Genomic DNA, 6413 nt, shown 5'->3' on the forward strand with positions numbered 1-6413 from the left:
CGGATACGTGTTTTTATTGAACGGTGGAGCTGTCAGTTGGTGCAGTTCTAAGAAAAGCGTCATGGCGGGATCTACGTGTGAAGCGGAGTACATAGCTGCTTCGGAAGCAGCAAATGAAGGAGTCTGGATGAAAGAGTTCATATCTGATCTAGGTGTCATACCTAGTGCATCGGGTCCAATGAAAATCTTTTGTGACAATACTGGTGCAATTGCCTTGGCAAAGGAATCCAGGTTTCACAAAAGAACCAAGCACATCAAGAGACGCGTCAATTCCATCCACGATCAAGTCAATGAGGGAGACATAGAGATTTGCAAGATACATATGGATCTGAATGTTGTAGACCCATTAACTAAGCCTCTCTCACAAGCAAAACATGATCAGCACCAAGACTCCATGGGTGTTAGAATCATTACTATGTAATCTAGATTATTAACTCTAGTGCAAGTGGGAGACTGAAGGAAATATGCCCTAAAGGCAATAATAAAGTTGTTATTTATATTTCCTTATATCATGATAAATGTTTATTATTCATCCTAGAATTGTATTAACCGGAAACTTAGTACATGTGTGAATACATAGACAAACAAAGTGTCACTAGAATGCCTCTACTTGACTAGCTCGTTGAATCAATGATGGTTATGTTTCCTAACCATATACATGAGTTGTCATTTGATTAACGGGATCACATCATTAGAGAATGATGTGATTGACTTTACCCATTCCGTTAGCTTAGCATTCGATCGTTTAGTATATTGTTATTGCTTTCTACATGACTTATACATGTTCCTATGACTATGAGATTATGCAACTCCCGAATACCGGAGGAACACTTTGTGTGCTACCAAATGTCACAACGTAGCTGGGTGATTATAAAGGTGCTCTACAGGTGTCTCCGAAGGTACTTGTTGGGTTGGCATAGATCAAGATTAGGATTTGTCACTCCAATTGTCGAAGAGGTATCTCTGGGCCCTCTCGGTAATGCACATCACTATAAGCCTTGCAAGCAATGCAACTAATGAGTTAGTTGCGGGATGATGTATTATGGAACGAGTAAAGAGACTTGCCAGTAACGAGATTGAACTAGGTATTGAGATACCGACGATCGAATCTCGGGCAAGTAACATACCGATGACAAAAGGAACAACGTATGTTGTTATGCGGTTTGACCGATAAAGATCTTCGTAGAATATGTAGGAGCCAATATGAGCATCCAGGTTCCGCTATTGGTTATTGGCCGGAGACGAGTCTCGGTCATGTCTACATAGTTCTTGAACCCGTAGGGTCCGCACGCTTAAAGTTCGGTGATGATCGGTAATATGATTTTATGTGTTTTGATGTGCCGAAGGTAGTTAGGAGTCCCGGATATGATCACGGACATGACGAGGAGTCTCGAAATGGTCAAGACATAAAGATTGATATATTGGAAGCCTATATTTGGACATCGGAATAGTTCCGGGTGAAATCGGGATTTTACCGGAGTGCTGGGGGGTTACCGGAACCCCCCGGGGGCTAATGGGCCTTGTTGGGCCCTAGTGGAGGTAGAGAGGGGCCGGCCAGGGCAGGCCACGTGCCCCCTCCCATTGAGTCCGAATAGGACAAGGAAGGGGGCGGTGCCCCCCTTGCCTTTCCCCTCTCCCACTCCTTCCTTCCCCCTCCTAGTGGGACTAGGAAAGGGGAGTCCTACTCCCACTAGGAGGAGGACTCTTCCTCCTGGCGCGCCCTGCTAGGGCCGGACGGCCTCCCCCCTTGCTCCTTTATATACAGGGGCAGGGGGCACCCCAAGACACACAAGTTGATCATTTGATCTTTTAGCCGTGTGTGGTGCGCCCCTCCACCATAATCCACCTCGGTCATATCGTAGCGGTGCTTAGGCGAAGCCCTACGTCAGTAGCATCATCATCACCGTCATCACGCCGTCGAGCTGATGGAACTCTCCCTCAAAGCTCTGCTGGATCGGAGTTCATGGGACGTCACCGAGCTGAACGTGTGCTGAACTCGGAGGTGTCGTATGTTCGGTACTTGGATCGGTCGAATCTTGAAGACGTACGACTACATCAGCCGTGTTCTCATAACGCTTCCGCTTACGGTCTACGAGGGTACGTAGACAATACTCTCCCCTCCCGTTGCTATGCATCACCATGATCTTGACTGTGCGTAGGAATTTATTTGAAATTACTGCGTTCCCCAACAGGGAAACCCTAATCCGTGAAGGAAATGAGGAATAAATACTAATCTCTCATGGGGCTCCGGAGTAGGTATGGTCTGCTTCTTGGCCGGAAGCCGGTGGGCGATTTCCTTGGCTAAATACCCTGCTTCCCGGAGCTCCTGGATGTTCTCCTCCGTGACGGAGGAGGCCATCCACTTGCCTTGAGCGCCAGATCCAGACATGGCTGGAGTGTTTGCTGGGGTCGGAAGGAATTGAACTCGGGCGCTGGAGCTCAATGGCGGATGGGCTGAGGAGGAGGAAGGTGCGGGGTAAAAAGATGAATCTTTATCTCCTTATAAAGGCAGTGAATATCAAGCCCCCCCCAGCCTTAAAACTCGCCTATGCCCAAGGGGTCATGCTTATGGCACAGTTGGATTACCCAAACCCGTATTGATGAGAATCCCGTAATAAGGGGACACAATCTTTGTTTTGACAAGGCGTGTCAATGAGGACCGCGCCTCGAAATACGAAGCGGGAGGCTAAAAATGGTTCGAAATAATAATAATAATAATAATAATAATAATAAGGCAAGAACATAATGTCTCGCCGAAGAAGCTGTCCATGGACATGGCTTATTTTGTTTAAGTGTTTTGCCCTTGTGGTTCAGGGTTGTGACTGTTATACGGAGCCGAACATAGTTCTTTTGACTAACTGCTTTGGAGTATTCGGAGGAGGAACCCGCCTTGCAATGTCGAAGACAATCTGCGCGCCGGACACATCGTCATTGAAGCCTGGTTCAGGGGCTACTGAGGGAGTCCTGGATTAGGGGGTCCCCGAGCGTCCGGGCTATGTGATATGGGTCGGACTAATGGGCTAAGAAGATACTAGATAGAAGGCCTTCCCCCGTGTCCGGATGGGACTCTCCTTTGCGTGGATGGCAAGCTTGGCATTCGGATATGAAGATTCCTTTCTCTGTAAACCGACTCTGTACAACCCTAACCCCCTCCGGTGTCTATATAAACCGGAGGGTTTAGTCCGTAGAGGGATCATAGTCATACATGCTAGACATCTAGGGTTTAGCCATTACGATCTCATGGTAGATCAACTCTTGTAACCCCTATATTCATCAAAGTCAATCAAGCAGGACGTAGGGTTTTACCTCCATCAAGAGGGCACGAACCTAGGTAAACATCGTGTCCCCTGCCTCCTGTTACCTCCGATCCTTAGACGCACAGTTCGGGACCCCCTACCCGAGATCTGCCAGTTTTGACACCGACACCTGCCGCTGCAGCCTGTTCCGTCACCATGCCGTACCACTATTGCCTCATCGCTTCCCGCAACCACAGTTCCGCGGGTCGCCGAAGCTCCGTCGATGTCTAACATGGATGTAGGAGAGAAGAAGAAGAAGATAAATTGGTCATTGACATATGTGGTTCATATGTTAGGGTATAAGAGCAACTCCAATGGGGCGACCCATTTCTTCCGCCTGCGTCCGTTTGGGTCGGTGCGGGCAAAAGTGGTGGTCCAACGCGCTGACCCAAACCCAAATCTCGTCCGTTTCGCGTTCACGCCGACGCATTTGCGGCCCAAATTTGTGCCCCAAATGCGTTGGCGCGGACACGGAACGGACGCCACGCACACCTTCTCGGTGTCCGCCGCGGCCCCACCTGGCGGTCGTCCAACCGCCCGTGGCCAACCTGGTCAGCTTAATTTATGACCTTGGGCCCATGCGTCAGCGACGACGGTCGTCTTTTTTTATGTCGACCGTGCGTCGAGGCCGTCCTCATCCCAATTGTCGTCAACATCTAGCAAGCTCTGCTCCCCGTTGCCGGCAAACCCTAGCCACCACCACCACAGCGAGATGGGGCTCTTCTCCGGTGCCAGCAGTAGCAAGGCCAAGGGCAAGGACCCCGCCATCCCTTTCCCCTCAGAGTTCCTCCCGCATCCGCCGGTGTCGGCTCGCCGGCAGAGGTAGCGCGTGAACGTGCCAGTGCACCAGGCGGAATGGCGCTGACAGCACCGCGTGCCTCTCTCATACCCCGATGCCACCCTGCCGCACGATTGGCATCTGGATCCGGAGAGGATCCCGGTGTCGGCGTCGTCGCGGTCGGCTAGGGCGCCCGCGGAGGAGGTGCGATGCTGACGCTGGAGCAGCGCCGCGACCTCGCCTACGCAACCGACTCGCCCAACTGGACGAGGTGGTTCGCCTTCGACCACGAGGAGGCGAGGCGACGCGGCGTGCGCGAGGTCGACTGGAACGTGCCACCGCCGCTCGTCGTCCGCGAGGAGGACCAAGCAGTGGAGGACGCCTACTAGGCGGCCCTTGCGGCCGTCTACCGGGAGAGCGAGGAGGACGAGCGGTGCAGGGTGGAGGCAGTGGAGGAAGAGGAGGCTTGGTACGAGGCAGTCATGGTGCAGGCCATTGCCCTCTCCGCGGCAGGCGACTGCGTGCTGCCGCCGGTGGCCCCGCCGTCCCCTCCCCGACGCCGCGTCAAGGCCGAGCCGGAGCCGCCCCTATCGAATGCTACTCCTGGACGGGAGTAGTGCGCGAGTGGGTCTCCGCGCCACCGGTTTGGATGGAGACGACGCCGGCACCGGAGACAGCGTACCTCGAGACGTGGCGCCAGCGACGGCTGACCGAGGAGCGCCGTCGCGGCGAGTACGAGGAGATACTTGAGCGCGACCTCGAGGAGGAGGAGCGCGAGGCCGAGGAGGAGGCGCGCCAGGCCGCGGCTGCACAGGCGGCCGCACAGTCCCCACTCACCGGCTCTGCCCGAGGCGGCACAGCTGCCCGCGGCCGACATCACCGCCACCTGGAACACGGCGTTCCCCTGGGCCGGCCATGCACCGACGCTCATCGACTTCACCGACCCCGAGGACGACGCCTAGGGCAACGCGCTGCCTCGTAGTTTAGTTTATTTTTAGTTTTATTTAATGCTAATGTGGACGCGTGGACTCTCGCCGGCCTTCCTGACCGGCTTTAATATTTAATTAAGTTGTTTCTATTTTAGATAGGAAAACACTCACCTTCAGCCGGCTGATGCACGCACAACATCCGCCGCCTGCGTAGCCGTCGGATTGATTTTGATCGAGCGCTCGCACTGGCGACAAGTCTCGTGCAACTATTTATTTATTTTTTTTGCAACAAGCGTCTTGTTTCAGAAGCTTTCTGCAACAGAGATCTTGTTTCAGAAAGAAAAAAGTGTTTGGCGGTGAAGTTTTTCTTTCGGCAACAGGGTTTAATTTTAGAAAGTTTCTGCAACGGAGGTCTTGTTTTAGAAAGAAGAAAAATGGTTCGACGATGAATATTTTCTCTTCTGCAACAAGGGTAGTGTTTCAGAAACATAGCCCCGGCTGCAGAAAGCGCAAAATGAGCACCCCGCGTCAGAGCGTATGAGGGTAAGTATTGCAACACGACGCATGTTTCAGAAACATAGCTTCGGTTGCAGAAATCGCCAGAGGAGTGTCTGGTGTAAGACTTCATCGTTGTCGTGCTGGAGTAGCGGCAGATGCCCGGGGTGCTGGTTTGGAGGAGGCGTGACGACTCCAGTGGCCGGGATGCTCCATGGCCGAGCTACTCAGTCCATGGCGAGGCAGTGGTGCTGTCTCAGTGGACCTTCGCAACAAGGTCCTTGTTGCAAAGCCATGAGCGCAACAAATTAGCTGTTGCGAAGGTGCCCAATTGGCTAGGACGGTAGATCGGACGGCTATTTCGGATGGCATCCGACGGTTGCCGAGGCGGCTGATCTTATCGGTTTATCACCCGGCGGACGCGTAGTACTGCCCAAATAGGATTTAGCACCGTCAAAATGGGTCGGGTGAGCGTTGGACGCATACGTCGACCCAAATACGAAAGCGGACGTTTGTGTCCGCCTGACCGATCCAAACGGACAAAAAGCGGACAAAATCGCTGTCCGTTTGGTTCGGTCCGTTGGAGTTGCTCTAACTATAGGGAAAGGTTTACAAGGGCACACACCTGTATAGGGAGATATTTTTTGGGAGACTGCTGCAGATTGCTCTAACCCCCTTTTGAAAATACAAGAAAAAAATTGAGACATGTCGTGTTCCCAGTTTATTTCCAAACCTCAAAATCACGCAACCACACCACACCGTTCCAAGTGCCGGCTCGTCTTCCACAGTCCGGCCCGCCTTGGGAAACGCCGCCCCGGCCGTCACCTCTTTCGACCCCTTCCTCCTCCTCTCCCCGCCGCCTCCCCCTCCCACTTCCGCCGCGCCTGCGCGTGCTCCTTGTTAAATTTAGCAATG

This window comes from Triticum urartu, chromosome 6 (assembly GCF_003073215.2).
Source record: "Triticum urartu cultivar G1812 chromosome 6, Tu2.1, whole genome shotgun sequence".
NCBI classification, from domain to species: Eukaryota; Viridiplantae; Streptophyta; class Magnoliopsida; order Poales; family Poaceae; genus Triticum; species Triticum urartu.